Source organism: Perognathus longimembris, chromosome 1, assembly GCF_023159225.1.
Source record: "Perognathus longimembris pacificus isolate PPM17 chromosome 1, ASM2315922v1, whole genome shotgun sequence".
In the NCBI taxonomy this organism is placed as follows: Eukaryota; Metazoa; Chordata; class Mammalia; order Rodentia; family Heteromyidae; genus Perognathus; species Perognathus longimembris.
The window spans coordinates 117,292,619-117,311,250 of record NC_063161.1 but is presented as its reverse complement, the minus strand read 5'-3'; the positions used below and the strand labels follow the sequence as shown (position 1 = coordinate 117,311,250).

Below are 18,632 nucleotides of genomic sequence, written 5' to 3'. Positions count from 1 at the left end.
GAATCTGTCCAAGTAATAAAGGGAATCATAAAGTAGGCCTGATTTTCTTGTAACTGGAAACCTAAGTCAATTGACTTGTGAAGTCATTTTAATGATTGACATCAACAACATTTGATCAACAGATTATTATGGTATAACATCTACCTGATGCCATAGAAGAGGAACAGGTGGATATAGTTACAACACCTTACAAATCTCTGTTGAAAGTAAAGTTTAGGAGGAACACTGTTTCTGTATTTGAGCTTTCTGTTTTACACAGCTTATAACATTTTACCTTCGTCAAATTCTAATTAATCCATATAATACCATTATGGAGCAGGATGAATGGGTGGCATCTCAGGGCAAACAGTATTACCTTTTCTCTGATGCCCAAACTAAGTATATGGAGGTGGCCCTTTTCATTTAGATGACACTATATATTGCTAAAGGCAGAGTTTTGTGAATGACTTTTTTTATATTACAACCTGGAAGCTTCCATATTTATTTTGAGCTGGAGGATATTTCCCTTTTCTGAATGCAATTGATTACAGCACAGTGAATAACACTGTCCTTGCTTATATATACACTAGTTGAATTCATATTATATCATTTTCAAAGTTAGGCTTTTGTTTAAAGAAGCTTTTTAGTAGAAATTGGTGAGTAGCCTATTGTAAAAACATAAAATATGTATATATATACGTATATAAATATGTATGTATATATTATTTTCTCCTCAAATAAGCCTTTCTATTATAAAAACAGCCTGACAGTTTGCAAACTCAGTTATTTATACTCCAGGCATGAACTACCTGAGTGTACAAGGGACGAATGACAAACTAAAAAAGGCTTTAATTAGTCTTTACAGAATAGGTTAAGACAGAATATGTTACCACTGAGGCATCAACATAGCAGTGAGTGCCTAACCTTTCCCACCCACTCAGACACAGTGCATCTCCATTAAATAAAAAATGAAATCAGTCCCACTTATACCCTCTGTTCCTTATTAAAAATGTTTGACAAGTAAAGTTCTCCTTAAAAATATTTATGCAGACAATATTGTTTTGAATTTTAATGTTTTGTTGTGCCCTTTGAATGTGTTATGTATTGAATATTCTGTACTCAGTGCAAAGTATTTTTTAAAGCATTTTCTATGCATCTATCTCCAGTTTTGCTTTGTCCTCTTTGCTCTTTTTACATTCTCCTATACATCTGGAGTTGAGTACAGGCAGCCAATCTAAACTTACCTGAATGAAAAAATTCAGTCCTTAGTATCTCCATTTCTAAACGGATGGACTGTAATTAAACTTTCCTGTAGAGGAGTATATGAAAACAATGTTATAGAGTAACATTGTGTGTCTTCATAGAAATTAGTATAGACACTTAGTTGTGTTCTCTGAGGTAGCCTAGAAGTTTATTTATTGAATGAGTGGTCTTGGCTTTTTATAGTAGGCTGCTTTACAAAGTTGCTTGTAGCCATGTAATTTATGATTCTATAGCATTGGCTTCTCAAGTAAATGAAGTTTATGACAGTGCACTATCTGAGAAACTAGTGTTGACTAATTCATCATTTGTACATCAGAAATAGATGCCTTTCTCTGAGCTTTTGCCACTTTAACATCATAAAGAGTTTAAGGGTACAAGTTAGAAACAAAGGATTATAGAAATGGCTCTTAAAGCATGTTGTCGTTGATTACTTTTTAAAAAATTAACCCCCAGCATTTAAAGGGAGAACAGTGTATGCTTCTCTTCTCCTTCAATCCCTGTCTTCCCCTGCTCCTTGTTTATCTGTTTCCTAGTATAAGCTGTGGTACCAGTGCTGTTAACTTTCTCTTGTAAGAAAAGCACTGGGCTTATGGAAAGAAAAATTTTACCATTGGATACCAGTCTTCCTTCACGTATGGAGGATCTAGAAAGCAGTGTCTCAGCTTTTCTTCTTTCTGGAGTCTCTTATAGAATTGGACAGCTATAGACAACTTGCCTCTCAAAACACTGGGTGGTTCAGTGACATTGCACACAGAGGTTTTCAGTTCTACAAGTTGACCATGAACTCAACAGATGCCATTGGTCCTAGAATAGCTTTGGAAGTTCTGTATTCATCACATTCATTTTCTCTATTGTTGGCACTCGTCATTTGACATTTCTATAAATTTACATGTATATATACATAGTTTTTATGGAAGTTTGCTTCTATGCTATTAATGCTATGTCTTAATCTTATATTAAAAAGTGTAAGGGTCCTAAGTTGCTATTTTATTCTAGTAAACCATTGGTGATTTGTAACCTGAAGTGGTAGACTCAAACTGTACATTTCTTATGGGTTGATTATCTAGTTAAATTAACTGCCTTTTTGTGCCTGGTCGCCTTTAGAAGGCATAATTCTGCTGGAAAACTATTCCTAATGAATTGCAAATGGAGATCAGTTAAGCAGGTTGTGTTAATTATGTCATTTGCAAGATTGCCTAATGTGGAATTGGTCAAGAGACTAGAAACTGCTTGTCAAATGTTTCCCATAAATAGTGTGATATTTTGTGGTTCGCATATGACACAATTCACATAACTTACTTGATGGAACCTCATTAACCATCCCTTAGTTTGCCTTAGCAAAATTATGTTATTAAACATGCCATGATAGGTTCTGTCCTCATTACTTTGCATTCAGCCCAGTGAATGGGGTTTGCTTTGTGACACTTCTCCCCAGTTCTTAGTGTTTAGGGAAGCCAAGGGAGTTCCATGTTCAGAAATGTGTTTCTAATCTGCTTTCGAGCATTACACACATTTAATCATATATGCTGTACACTCATCATTCCTGTCACTGTGCAGCCCTGATTTAGCTCTCTTTTTGGCTAACTCTGCCATCCCCACACCATAGTTTAACAACCTGATGTCCCATTGTCTTAAATAGAAACCCAGAAAACCCTTTTTTTTTTTTTTTTTTTTTTCCAGTCCTGGGCCTTGGACTCAGGGCCTGAGCACCATCCCTGGCTTCTTCCCGCTCAAGGCTAGCACTCTGCCACTTGAGTCACAGCGCCACTTCTGGCCGTTTTCTGTATATGTGGTGCTTGGGAATCAAACCCAGGGCTTCAAGTATATGAGGCAAGCGCTCTTGCCACTAGGCCATATCCCCAGCCCACAAAAATACCTTTTAATGTTCAAGTTTCAGTTAGTAAAGCCAGATACATGACAGTATGAACTCTAACAATAATTGCAATTATGGACTAATTTTGTTTGGTCATATCTCTCTCTTTTAGGAAATCTTCCCATTAGAAGAAAGTATCTCTATCTTTAATATGAAACTTATTTTGTTCCTTGTTATCCTGTGCCTGTTGCTGAGAAATTTAAGAACCAGATGATCACAACTGCTATTACCCTCTGAGGATAGCCTCAGAGAGACCTGTCTCAGGATCACTTTGTGGCAATTACCATAAAGTATTTAGTTTCTGTCAGTTAATTTTTCTACAATTCATGGGAGCAAATTCCTGCTAATTATTTGCTAATTCTTTCATAAATTGAGCAAAGATTGAGTAGAATTGAAATATAATCCTTGCAGTAGAACAGATGAGTTTATTGACAGTGTGTTTGACAGCATATTAGTCTTAATATCTAAAATATTTTAGTTCTGCCTAAGAAGATTATAGATTTAGTTGCTTTCTACTGGAAAGCAGGGGATTTTGCATATATCATTGAATCAGTTATAGCTTCTTTGAATTATTTTATCATAGGCTATCTTATCCACTAGCATAATAGCATTCCTTTATCTCATTATCAAAAATCTCATAATGGTTGTGGATGATCAAGCCTCTTTATAAAGCCGTTGTCATCTTAGACTTTTCCCACAAGTGTCATCCCAGGGGATGTGTAATAAATAGTGTAATAAATGTGTAATAAATAGTATGACTCAGTATGTGTCCTATACATTGACACTTCATTATCTCTAATTTGGTTACCCTTTAACCTTTTTTCTGTTAGCCAAATAGCTGACCAGGCTTGTCTCTGACAAAGTCTGTGTAAAGGATGTTACCTTGTTGTGGTCTCCTCTTTCTTCCCACCTTCTATCAACCCTCGCCCATACCACACACATTCCACCAACTCTTTGCAGACTTGGCAGAAGCTTCCACCCCAGTCTTTGTTATGTAACCCACCACCTACCCCTTTTTGGCAGGGGACACCTGACTTTGCAAGTTGCAACACAGAGTGGAGTTAATTGGAACATGTGCTGTGCTCAAATCTGCAACAAAGAAGGGCTGATAGACATCAGGAAAACATAACCATATGTAGATGTCTGCTTGAGTAGATGAGTATACATGGGAAATGTCGTCTACAACCAGGTTGCATTTAAATAAATCAACCACTATTCTCTTTCACATCTTCCTGTACCTTCCCCCCTCATAAATAATACTTGTAACTTGCTCTTTCATGCCTGCTCTTGGGTGGCTTGCCCTGCTGAAACTGACAAGTGAAAGAACTGTCTATGGTCCTTCATTTGAGGAATGTTTATGTTACTTACACCTGGGACCCTGAAATGGATGATGTCTGGTGGATTCTGCATCAATTCCCAGCTTTTGGAATATGTACCCTAATTTTTGTTGACTTCGAACTCTTATTTTTTCATTTCTGATAGAACTTTTAAAAATATATTTTCTGTTTAACACCTAATTTTTAAAATTTATATACAACTTATATACAATAAAAGCCATAAACTTCTTAAGTATACAGTTTCATGAGTTGTGTGTTACATTATATATATTCATGGTAAATTTATCACTAAAATAAAAATGTCTTTTATTTTCTTTATTTCATATGCTTCCCATAAGATTCTTTCTGATTACTCCTCCTCCCTCCAGCGTCAGCCACTGTTTCACTTGTCAGATTCATTTTCCCTGTCTTAGAATTATATATATATGTGTGTGTGTGTATATATATATATATATATATATATGTTGAATCACACAAAGTTACTGTTTTGAGGGCTTCTCCATATTGCTGTTGGTATCAACAGGTTTTTTTTTTTTACCTTTTTATTGCTGAGTAACATGTTATTATAAACAACACCCATTTCCAAAAAAGAATACATATTTCAAGTTGTTCCACATTTTAATTACATCCACTATAGAGTTCTACAAATAGATAACTGCCATTATATATCTGATATAATTATAAGGCTTTTCCATTTACTTACTACTTTCTCTTCCAAAGGTACTAGAATTCTCTGGTTTGGGGCTGACTTTCGATCTTGAAATCTCAGGCTTTTGGGTGTTCTTGGTTTATAACCTCCTTTCAGGGGTAGCCTTGAATGATATAATCATTGTCATGAAGCTAATAAATGATGGAACAATGTTAGTATTCTAGATCTGACACCCAAACACTCTACCATAAATAGATTTGGACACCTTCCAAATGTAAGTCATGTGTTAATGTAGATGTCTTTAGTATAAGATATATATTTGTCCCTCTATATATGGATAGAGACAAAGTTATTTGGGTGATATATATATATGTATATACAGACATTCGTATGTTTATATGTGTTACATATGTGGACACATAAAGTATAAAAAATATATATAGAGAGAGGCAAGGCAGAGTCTTGCTGTTTAGCTTAAGCTGTCTGCTAATTCATGATCTTCCTGTCTCAGCCTCCATAGTTCTGAGATTATAGGTGTGTATCACCATGCTTGGGTTTGCATTAGATGTTTTGATGTAATGGTTAAACTATTGAATTTTATGAAATGTGATCCAAATTAAAGCAGCATACATTGGATTATTTCATGTAAAGGTCTTATGTCATGTGAAAAAACACCAATGATACTTTATGAAGGACAGAACTGGTAAAAACTCTTCTGTATATTTTGAAAATGAAAAAAAAAAAGATGAATCCTTAAGTTCCCTACAGTGCTAGAAGAAACCTAGGTTATCTATCCATGCATCTTTCAAATGTTCTCTCCTTTAGGTAGGCTAAGATTTAAGGAAGAATGTTAATTGTTGTCTTCACTTTCCTCTACCCTGGAGATCATTGGCAGGGACTAGATTCTGCTAGTATGTGTAGAGAATATACAATCAGTATTCCCTTTAATGTAATACTGCTTAGATTTACAATCCTGACATTTTGAGAAGTTTAGGAAGTGGAAAAGTTGGGTGTTACTTTACAAAAAGTCTTCTGAGAATTTGTTCTTTCAAGGTTTTTAAGAAACTGTGAACAAACAAAATAAAATATCAGTATCAACACTAATCAAAATAAAGGGAAAGAAAAGCAAGTTTTATGTTTGTATGCAAATTTTTGCTAGAAGCAGCAGTAGTCCTCCATTGGACAGTGTATTACCCCTTTGTCAGTAGGGGAGTTGCTGCCATTTATTTACTGTCTCAGTTTCCCTTTTGTGCCCTTAGCTGTGAGTGGGTATGTTAACTGTCTTATGCCACTAATTACATTTCTCCTTTCATGTCTGCTATTATTATAGGATACATTCGGATTTTTCTCTACATATACACAGGCTTCAATAAAAAGAGGAACATTATAGAGAAACTTGGATTATCATAATCCCAGTGACCATAAACAGTGTAGCTTGTCTTGACTGCATAACTAGTATATTTAGCTTATCTGTTCAGCTTTTGGGTTTTTTTTGTTTTGTTTTGTTTTGTTTTGCCATTCCTGGGGCTTGGACTCAGGGCCTGAGCACTGTCCCCGGCTTCTTTATGCTCAAGGCCAGCGCTCTGCCAACTTGAGCCACAGCTCCACTTCTGGCCTTTTCTATATATGTGGTGCTGAGGAATTGAACCTAGGACTTCATGTATACGAGGCAAGCACTCTTGCCACTAGGCCATACCCCCAGCCCTCAGCTTTTGTTTTTGTTTAAAAAAATTTAAACCATAATGATTTAGAGGGCTAAGAAATTTCAGCTTTGTTTTTTTTCTTTCTTTAGTAAAGTTTATATGAACTCTTAAGACCACCCAAAAGAGTACTTTTACTTAAAGATATATAGAGTTCATTAATTCAGCCTGCAATTTCTGTTTGTGTTACAGCAACTTAAGAGACCATCTCAGGTTCTAGATCTAGATTCTCTTCTTATTTTATCCTTTACTCCCTTTATCAAGTTGAAAATGAAAATATTTCTCTGGAATACCTTGTGAATTGGTACATGTAGGTAACTTTGCTATTATTGAAGAAAGGAAGAATAAAAAAAAAGGTATTTCAAAGACTTTTGTTGTAAGTTTCCACTTGTAAATATGTGAATTTTTGCTTTGACTTCCCTAAAGGTTACCAGAAAGCTCTCTAAGGTCATCTTAGAGTACATTTTAGAGGCACATAAGTATACCCTGACCTCATTCTACCCTACTCAAGTGTATCTCTGAACTAAGTTTATTGTCAAGAGAATTTGTTTTAAAAATTGCATACTTGTTGCCATTGTTCTTGGGGAAACTGTATTAAAGAAAGTTATTTGAAGATTCCTTCCTTCTTTCTACCCTTCTCTCCCCTGTCCTCATCTCTCTCTTAGTATAGGAAACTTAGGCCTCACACTTGCTAGGCAGATACTCTGCCACTTGTCTCACACTTTCCAGCCTGTTTTTACATTGGTTACTTTTGAATCAGGGTCCTGCTTTTTATGCCTGGGCTAGACTGAGCTTTCATCCTTCTACTTGTGCCTCCCCAAGTAGCAAAGGATGAAAGGAACACGGTATTGTGCCCAGCTATTGTAATAGGGATAACTAGTGTGCAGCACCACATTTGGCCACTGCTTGAGATGGAGTCTCTCAAACTTGTTTTGGCAGGGCTGGCTGGCTTCAGCCCCAAATTCTCTGATATCTGCCTCTCAACCAGCTTACAGTGTTGACTGAAGATTTCATAAGTAGAAAAAAATTTAATCTGAAACCATGCTAGGACAAATTAATTTAGGAGCAGAAGAAGAGCTGTATGTTTATGCTATTTATAATCAGAAAGACAAAACAGTATTTAAATACTTGGTCTTTTCATCCATACTAAGAAATACAAGATGCCATTACTGCTGTTAACGTGCTTTTAATATTAGTTCTCCATCATTTTCCATACAAGAAATGATAGATGGAGTTAAGAATTCTAGAATTAGTATGATTTTTTTCTAGGTCTTTGCATTTCCTTATGAATGGGGCAATGCCATTCTTTCTGATAGAAGCACAGAATTGCATTGTGTGTATGTACCACATTTTCATGGTTCATTCATCTACTGAGGGGCATCTGGGTTGGTTCCATATTTTAGTGATATAGTAAACTGCGCTGCAGTGAACATAGCTGTGCTAGTTTCTTAAGTTGTTCTACCATAATAATGGCACAACTTAGTGGGCACTTATTGGGAGTCAGGAACTGTATCAGAGTCATATAAAGAAGGGATAACAATATTTACATTTCCCAAATGAGGAAATAGACAAGAAGAAATTAAGTAACTTCTCTACATTTTTTGAACAGGAGTGATTTGGAGATTGATTGGAGAGGATCTTGGTAGTTTGGTTCCAGAAATATATCCCTTGAACTACTTAGCCATAGCTTCTGCTAGAAGCATTTGATTACAATTCACATTATAAAACTAACATTTTAGGTTGACCATTTTAACTACAGAAACTCTAGATTGAATTTTGAAAGCAAAAAAACAACAACAACAACCAAGAGAATCAAAGAAATGGTGTTGTTTTACCTCCTATTTCCTGAGCCTTAAGAGAGTTTGGGATAGTAGTGATGATATTTTTACAGCTGAGTAGACATTTGGCCAGTAATGATAGATTTGCCTCAGATATTTGTGTAAAAGTAAATTAGTGGTGAGATAGATGCTGTGGATTTTATCTATATACCAAAAATAATGGAAGGTATGTAGTAAGGATAAATCCGCTAATATATATGCTCTACTTTTAAAAGAAGGTAACAGTCTTTAGTAGTGCCATGTATAGAACTCCAGAGATGTCAGTATCATAAAGAAAATTATAGTACTGTTCAAAACAATGCTTCAAAACAGAATTCAATTTAGATTTGTTGATGCATACATATACACACAAACACATACACATAAACTTTCCCCTTTTCTGTTTATTAAAATAAGAACAGAAACCTTTAATATTCATTCGAAAGTACCAAAGACAGAAACAAAACTTATATTAAATACAATTTCAAATTCAAGGTAGAGAGGTGACCAGTTTTCGTTGGCAAGATAATACTCAGTTCTGTGAAATGAATAGCTTAGATGTGGGTGAGACTTGGATGATAAATGTCGCTTAGTAACTTGCCACATTAGATGTTTACTTATTGTGGAGAACAAATCTTTAACTAGATTACTATTTGATAATTTTCAATTAAACTTTAATCTTAAGCAGGGATATACCAGTTTCACAAAATAATACTGCCTTATACTAGAGAAAGTATTTCCTGCGCAACTTCTCATTTATTTCTCTAATAATTTGAGATCTTCAAGATTTTACTTCAGTCTTCTCACTGATTTACACAGTATTCTTATTTCTTTCCTTTTCTTCATTTTAAGAAAAGGATGTAAGGTGATCATATCTTTATATATTTCATTTATCCATTATACTCCCTCTCTCATGGAAACATCAGTTATTTAGAGTAGAATTGCTATACATCAGAGATTTTGGAAAACTCAAATAGACACCCACTGATTGCAGGCAACATGAGAAGGAACATTTTTAATTCAATGAGTAATTTACATCTTGATGTTTTGTTAACTTGTAAGTTGTTAGCAATAAGATTTATTTGATGTCTTGTAAAGATAGTAGATGAGACTTAAAATGTCAGGAAACTAGAGGCAACAGAAGGTGATAGTAAAGATTTCCATAATAGTAATAAGAGCTCACCTTAAAATATTTAGAAAAAAACAATAGCAAATTTCTATGGTGTGGATATTTGTTTCCCAGGCATTGCTGGGGGTTAAATCCATCCTTGCTCAGGCTAAGGACATTCCATTTCTGAGCTATATACCATTAGCCACAAGGCCAAATTTATAAAGTAGTAACAAAACTTTCTATCTGCCTGTTCATTTCTTTCTTTCACAATTAAAAATCTCTACAAGGTTTATTTGAATTTCTCACTGACTTACTGAATGATCTGCAAAATGAAGTGTTTTGAGAAAATATTTATATTGTAGAGAGTGTGATTATTTTGTATCATAAAATGAATTTAAAAAGTAATCAGTAATTTTACTTTCTGAAGATTGAGTTTGTTGCTGTATAGATTTTCCTCTAGTCATAATTTTCAACGAGTCCTCATGACTTTCTCCACAAGAAATTCCAGGTCCTAGTTTGAGAGTCTGTCTTCATGTACATGCTACAGATATAAATGCTCATGGTGATGGTATCTTAATGTCATATGGAATGTGAACTGCACATTGACATTTTTCAGAACTCCTAGTCACGTTTTCTCATTCTCAGGAAATCCAAAGTTGATGTCATATAGCCTGGCAGGCTTTGGCTCCAACTGTTCTGATGTTCAGTTCAGGTTCTTTATTATTTAGGTTGTTACACTGAGCTCAGGTTCACTTATTTGATGTCTCTATGTGTCTCCCTCCCTCCTTTCCTTCCTTCTTTCTTTCCTTCCTGCCTTCCTTTTTTCCCTCCCTTCTTTCTTTCCCTTCTTCCCCCTTCCTGAAACAACTTATTATTAAGTATTTGTACAAAAAGTTTACAATTCCATAAGTCAAATTATGAGTATAATGCATCCTATCATTTTCCCTTCTCCTATTTCCACACTCAAATTCTGTAGTTGGATTTTCACATGTTGTACATGGAATATAATAACTGCATTTGCCTGCCTGCATTTTTTCTTTTGTGCCTGGGGTCTGAACTCGAGCTCTGAGTTCTTGAACTTACCTGCTCATGGCTGATGCTCAGAGCTCTATCACTTGAGCCAGACCTCCACTCCAGCATTTTACTGGCTTATTGGAGATGAAATCTCACAGACTTTTCTTTCAAAATGGCTTTGAACTGTGATTCTCCAGGTCTCAAGCTTCCTGAGTAGGTAGAATTACCAGTGTGAGCCATGGTATCCAGCATCCCATTGATAACTTTCTGAAGGGCATATTGGTTGTTAAAATATATTTAATATATAAATATATATTATATATATATTTCATGTTTAACTCACAGCATACTGGGCTTACTTACACTTTACAAATTCACTCATTGTAGTAGAGTGATGTCTCGATGGTGTTGTTTAATTTGAAATTTTAAACATAGGAGGCTTTGGCTTTTTCTGAGGAAACTATTAGCTAGGATATGAAAATTTGGTTGAAAACTAGTAGTTAATAATTCTGAGTTTTTAACATGAAAGGATTCTGACCCTCGTGTGTTTTGTTAAACATTGTAAAGGTGCCAGAATTGGATGAACTCTCGTACATTATTATTTAGTATAATTTACTTAGATGAACTATTTCAAATGTGGTAGGAATAATGGTGGTGGTGGTGAAAGTGGTGGTTGGTTTGTGCGTGCATGTGTGTGTGTGTGTGTGTGTGTGTGTTTATTTCAGTATTTGATTTTCTGTTTGGATCAAACCAATGTACTTATTTTACATGTAATCATTATTCTTGGCTTTTGTAGTCTGGTGATGTAGTGATAAACTTCCTTATCCTGAAATGAGCCCTAGCAAGATAAAAGAAAGAGGAGTTTAAGTCCTTTACTGGTTCTCACCATTTGTGAATGATATTTGTAATGCTGTTTTAAAAAAATTTATAATTATTAGAAGTCTGGTAGAAATGGTTTTCGGTGTATAACAGTTAAAATGGTCTTTTACAAACTGTTGGTTGAACTGTTACTAGTTTGAATCTATTTGGAGGATTCTTTTGTCCTTCTATTTAACAAGTTTATTTATTTTTGTTTTTAATAAGGAAATAAAAATTATTATAAGAACTGAAGAAGGACCACTTAACTAACACATAACAATAATAAAGACCATCATATAGTAATAACATTCAACAATGCTACACTGGGTTTGCAATAATTTCTTACAACTTGAAGTCATTATTAAAATATATATCAGACTTTGGTCTACAAAAACAAATAAGCTAAGTAATGAAATTTAGTGCTTTATGGATCTTAGCAATGTTAGTAAGAGAAAGGGTAACATTTAGTATTGGGATATAATGATCAGATAATTTGCTTCAATACTTAACAGAAGTCAGTGATATATCATTACTCAGAATATGACTATTATTTATGTTATTTGAGCTAACCTTTTTAAAAAACGTGTTCTTCAGTATTATCCAAGAGTACTTTATGAATTTACTATTTTAAAACAAATACATGTTTTCATTATTTAAGAACTTTTATAATTAGCAATGAGGAAAATTTTAAGGAAAAATTAAATTTTTCATATGACATTTTGCTGCTTATGAGAGTTTCCTAAACTACAGAATTTGTAAGTAGTTCACATTTTTAAATCAAAATTAACTAATTTTCTGAAGTTTCATTTTTATCCTAGATGTTATTACTTTCTAATTATCACTTTTTACTTTTGATATTTATTATTCTTGTGTTAAATTCCTACTGAAAATCACACATCTTATCCAGTGGTTTTTATGTGATGCAACTTACATGCATTTAGAAAGTCACTTCATTTTATTAAAAATAGCTGAAAAGAAGGAATTATTGCACATTACATTATTTCATTCTCTTTGGAACTACTTTCTACTTGGTATATTTAAATATATGAAAATGTTTGATTCTTTTTATTATTATTACTATTATTCTTATTTTCTTGTGCTGTGCTTTGTGGTGGAATATGGCATAATGTATAATAGTGGACCGAATATATAAATGTTTAACATGTAATTACAGATAAACAAGCTATTGAGGGGTACAGGTTGAAAACTTGAGCCTAACACAGCATGAATTGAAAAAGTCCTTGTGTTCTTAAGACATTTTTGAGTGGCTACTTTATACTAGGATGTCTCTTTAAGTCTTGAACATTCTCAGTGCTGTCATGGTTATGAGAATAACTTGCTTTTTAAAAAATTTATACATATTTTTTGTTTCCTTTCAAGTTTTCGAATTTATTCAGTATATCAGTATAACAGGAGCCAACTTGATTCTCCAAATTACTGTTGAAGAATTTCATTTGACTTGATCTGTAAGAAGCAACTTTGATGATGAAAAGTTTGCATATGGTTGTATTTTTTAACGTTTTTATCCCAGTGTACTGGTTGAAGCAGAGATAGGAAATGGAAATATCAAGACATACTCTTAGAAAAATCTTGTTTCTGTAGACGGCTCAACCTTGCCAGAAACCACGAGGCAGTGGAAATATCACGAGAAAGCTTGTTGCTACAAGACTCCCAGACTGCTTACCAGACCAAAGAAGTTCCCAGAAATTTAGCTTGAAGCAGTCATTTAAAATTTAGGAGGCAGATCCAGTCCTGCTTAGAGTCACCAGTGCTAATTATAGTTACCTATGATGTCCCAATGATTTTGTTATCAGCCACCTACAAGGTTATCTTTTGTTTTTTTTTTTGCAAATTCCTTTAAAAATACACTCTTTCTGGGCACTGGGCATCAGTGTAATTCATTATATATAAATTATATCATAATAACCTTAACATTTTTGAATCTGTATAGTTTGATTTCTTTGATTGAAATAGCTTATTCAAACTCCATGCAACAAATGGCCTTTTCTTTTTAATCTGGTTTTATTTATATCTTAAAGGTTAGACATGCTTCTCTTTGCAAGTGTAAGATGTATAGTTATATGTACATGTATTTGAATTTAATGGTGCTGTATCTTTAAAAAGAAGTTACTATTTTTATTTTTTTAAAAAGTATTTTGGAAAACCACAGAAATTTAGTTGTGGCTTTGAACTCTTGGAATTAGTGTGATAAAGCCAAAGTTTATTATGTATTGTTGTGATATAAATCACATTCTGGATTATTTTGGGAGTCAGAGCAATCCATCTGACTTAGGCAGGTCTTTCCTGGAGGAGGCTTGCCCCTGCATGTCCTGGATAGATGGCTTTGATGTCCGGGGAGCATCACAAACCTGAACTACTGTGTTTACTGCATGTCAGAATGAATGGTGAATCTCTTTACTGCTTCTCTCACATAATTCTAGCTTTACTCTAGGTCTAGATAACACATATACCAGAGGGATATTTTCCTTTAAATGTTTATTTGTCGAGTACCTGAAAGCTTATTCTTTACATTGTGCGGTACTCTGTGAGAATATAGGTATGGGTTGGTATTGAATGATTTTAAACACAAAATTAGTTCTCTAGCATTGCCTTTGGTTAATAAAATCTGTAAGAGTATGGTAAAAATAAAATTGAGAGAAAATTTGCCAGTTTTTAGATGAATCTAGTCAGTTTTTTTTCTATTTTCCCCTAAAATTTCCCTAGTTTCTTTATCTCTTTCTATCCTTTCCTAGTGACTGACTGGGCATGGGTATTGCTGAAGTAAAGTTATGAATTAGCACCTGATAAGGGACATTCGACTGTTCTTTTTCCAACACTTCCGTGCCCCTTGATTACCATCAGTCCATTCTCATAATTTTACCAAAAAAATAAATAAATAAAATTGAGAGAAAATTTGCCATTTTTTAGATGGCAATGAGGAAGGGGCTAAAAGTCATAGCAGTTGTCTTTGAATCACAGAATTTTTTTCTTTTTTAATTTAAATTGATTTCTCTTTTTTTTTTTTTGCCAGTCCTGGGCCTTGGACTCAGGGCCTGAGCACTGTCCCTGGCTTCCTTTTGCTCAAGGCTAGCACTCTGCCACTTGAGCCACAGCGCCACTTCTGGCCGTTTTCCATATATGTGGTGCTGGGGAATCGAACCCACTAGGCCATATCCCCAGCCCCTTAAATTGATTTCTTTATTGTCAAAGTGATGTATAGAGGGGTTACAGTTTAATATGTAAGGCAGTGAGTACATTTCTTATAAAATTTGTGACATCCTACCTCATTTTTCTTCCACCTCCCCTCCCTTGAGTTGTACAGTTGGTTACAGTGTATAGTTTTGTAAGTATTGCTGTTGCATTGGTTTATCTTTTACCACCTTCCCTAGTTCTGCTAAATGTATATACAATACCCAGGGTAGCAAAATCAGTTACAGTGACATTAGGGGTAAAACCATGGGGAAGAAAGACAAAAGAAAATGGCATAATTTCACATGGTAGGTTGAATATAACAACAATAACAACTCTTAAGGGTTCTGATATCTATTTTTTTTGCATCAATTACTAGGAAAGCAATGCCTGGTTTTGCTTTTTATTTAATCATCAAGTAATTATAGAAAATGATTTAAAATATGAAATGAAACTACTTAGAGCTTCTGGTGCATTGACTAATGAGTTTTACATGTGAGAAACCATGGAAAATGTCATAAAATTTAAAAAGCAAATAAAATTAATTAATAAATTTTATGAAAAAGTGTGCTCCTGTAGGAACATAATTCCTTACCAATGTTCAAAACAGTTTCTGGATCAAGGTAATTTATGATGGTGCCTTTTAAAGAGCAAAATTATCTAGTAAATAATATAAAATGGGGAAAATGATAGAAAGCCTGGCTTCACAGACAAAATACCTAAACATATTGCTGAAATAGTGAAGCAAAAGAAGAAAGAATTCAAGAGAAAGCCTCATCTACTCCAAGTTACAGTGCTTGTTATAAAGCTTTAGTTACTGTAAAGATATGCTTTCCATATGGAATATGCTATATGTAATTTATACAAACCATTTATCAAGTAGCATTCTATCAAGATTCTATTAAGTAGCATTAAACAAGCTATAATTTCTGTAATAGAATATGTAAGGAAATTGCTGGTGTTAATAGTTTGATTTTTTAAAATTCTTTTTTGCGGGCTGGGGATATAGCCTAGTGGCAAGAGTGCCTGCCTCGGATACACGAGGCCCTAGGTTCGATTCCCCAGCACCACATATACAGAAAACGGCCAGAAGCGGCGCTGTGGCTCAAGTGGCAGAGTGCTAGCCTTGAGCGGGAAGAAGCCAGGGACAGTGCTCAGGCCCTGAGTCCAAGGCCCAGGACTGGCCAAAAAAAAAATAAATAAATAAATTCTTTTTTGACATGTGCTTTGTTATTCTCTCCCCCGTTTTCTCTCTCTCTCTCTCTCTCTCTCTCTCTCTCTCTCTCTCTCTGTCTCTCTCTCTCTCTGTCTCTCTGAAGTATATTTTTCAGCTTAGGTCTAGATTTCAGTGTTTAAGAATGCGACAAGCGAAGGTCTAATTATGAGATATAACGTGACTATGTGGCAGTAATTCTTTGAGGTTGGAAATTTTGATTTACTACTCTTAGTATGATAATTATAATCAGTTTTCCTATTTATCACTACACAAATACTCAGATTATATATGACTAATTATATTTGTTTTTGTTTGTTTGTTTTGGCCAGTCCTGGGCCTTGGACTCAGGGCCTTAGCACTGTCCCTGGCTTCTTTTTGCTCAAGGCTAGCACTCTGCCACTTGAGCCACAGCGCCACTTCTGGCCGTTTTCTATATATGTGGTGCTGGGGAATCGAATCCAGGGCTTCACGTATACGAGGCAAGCATTCTTGCCACTAGGCCATATCCCCAGCCCGACTAATTATATTTGGAAAAACAATATAAAGTGATGTTAATACCCTTAGATTAAAGTGAGAGTGGCTAAAGTAAGGTCAGGACATCATAGGAGAGGAATGAATATACTGGAGGGAAAATATATTGACAGTTGCAAAAGAAAATGTTGCTATTTCTATTGTGTACTTGATCCCACAGTTTACACAGAGGATAGTTAGACTAAAGATTATTATTTATGTACATAGTTCTATCAGAATCTTAGGCTCCATTTTTGTTCTTTGGTACAGGACCATCATATTTCAGAAGAGACTTGTGCCTTCACTTCTTAGATGTCTAAACAATGCCAGTAATCTATAACCGACTGCTATTAGCTATGTTGCAGAGGCAAATTGTGCAGAAAATTATAGATAATTTTTAAAAGATGAAATACAGGTGGCTCATCGAAAACAGACTCCAATTAAAACCACATTGTATTAAATAGAGCCTGTTTTAGATGGGCTCTTCTTCATGCTAAATATGAATGAAGCAACAATTTTAGGTATAATAGCTGGTATCTGGATTTTAATATGATCAGTTCTCATGCTTCAGGGCTCTGATATTACCATCTTGTATTAAGCAACCTACCCTCCTATAAAACTCGATTATAGTGTTTTCCCTAAGAGTATTACATGAGGAATTATTGAGAAAGTTTTATGGGGTATAGATTTTGTGTAAATGTTGGTATTAAAATTTGACTATTGCCAAATTAGTATCACTCCTTTGTGTCAGGAATCTTACCATATACTTTATTTTTTTAATTTAATTTTATTGTCAAAGTGATGTACAGAGGGGTTACAATTACATACATAAGGTAGTGAGTACATTTCTTTTCAAACCATATTCTTTAAATTAGGCCTTATGACTGTCTCATTTAAAGATAGGGATGTTCCCAATGGAATAAATGAAGAAAAAGTGTGGTCTACACCTAAGTGTACACTGTATATTGTGGTTTGCCTGAAATACCTCTACCTGTTACCTTATTAAGATAATACTTTAAATTTTGGTTAAACTATATTTAGCAGTGTTCTTTTTTTTTTCTCAAATTTTTATTATCAAACTGACGTACAGAGAGGTTACAGTATCATACGTTGGGCATTGGATACATTTCTTGTACTGTTTGTTGCCTTGTCCCTCATGCCCTCCTCCCTCCCCCCCTTTCCCTCCCCCCCCAGGTGTTCAGTTCACTTACACCAAACAGTTTTGCAAGTATTGCTTTTGTAGTTATTTCTCTTTTTTTACCCTGTGTCTCTCGAATTTGGTATTCCCTTTGAATTTCCTACTTCCAATACCAGTAAACACGGTTTCCAATATACTCAGATAAGATTACAGAGATAGTGTAGGTACAAACATAGGAAGGTGATACAAAACATTATCAATAATAGAAACTACACATACACATAGGACGTTGAAAGTAGTTACAACTGTGATATATCACTTGTTTCCATAACATGGAGTTCATTTCAATTAGCATCATCTTATGTGTTTCTAAGGGTATAGCTATTGGGCCTTGTGATGCTCTGCTATGGCTTGCCTAAACCTGTACTAATTATTCCCAATAAGGGAGGCCATAGAGTCCATGTTTCTTTGGGTCTGGCTCACTTCACTTAGTATAACTTTTTCCAAGTCCTTCCATTTCCTTACAAATGGGGCAATGTCATTCTTTCTGATAGAGGCATAAAATTCCATTGTGTAAATGTACCACATTTTCCTGATCCATTCATCTATGGAGGGACATCTGGGTTGGTTCCAGATTCTCGCTATGACAAATTGTGCTGCGATGAACATTGTTGTGCTGGTGGCATTACTGTGATTTTGTTTGTGGGCTTTTGGATAGATACCCAACAGTGGGGCTGCTGGGTCATAGGGGAGTTCTATATTGAGCCTTCTGAGGAATCTCCATATTTAGCAGTGTTCTTTAAATGAAGTTTTTAAAATCAATTTGACCCAATTTGATCCAATAAAATAGTTTGGGAACACTTTACAACAGAGACTTATTTTCATCTGTTCTTTCTGTTTGCATACTCCAAAATAAAACCATACAAGGACATACCAGTTGTTGATTTGTACTTAAAGGCAATTATTATATAATACGAA

At 34.7% G+C, this 18,632-nt stretch overlaps 1 protein-coding gene across 21 annotated transcripts in view; it reads left to right on the top strand.

The window, feature by feature from the left end:
* The window catches only part of Bnc2 (basonuclin 2), a 428,651-nt gene that overhangs the window by 211,255 nt on the left and 198,764 nt on the right, over nucleotides 1-18,632 (top strand). The window lies entirely within an intron of this gene.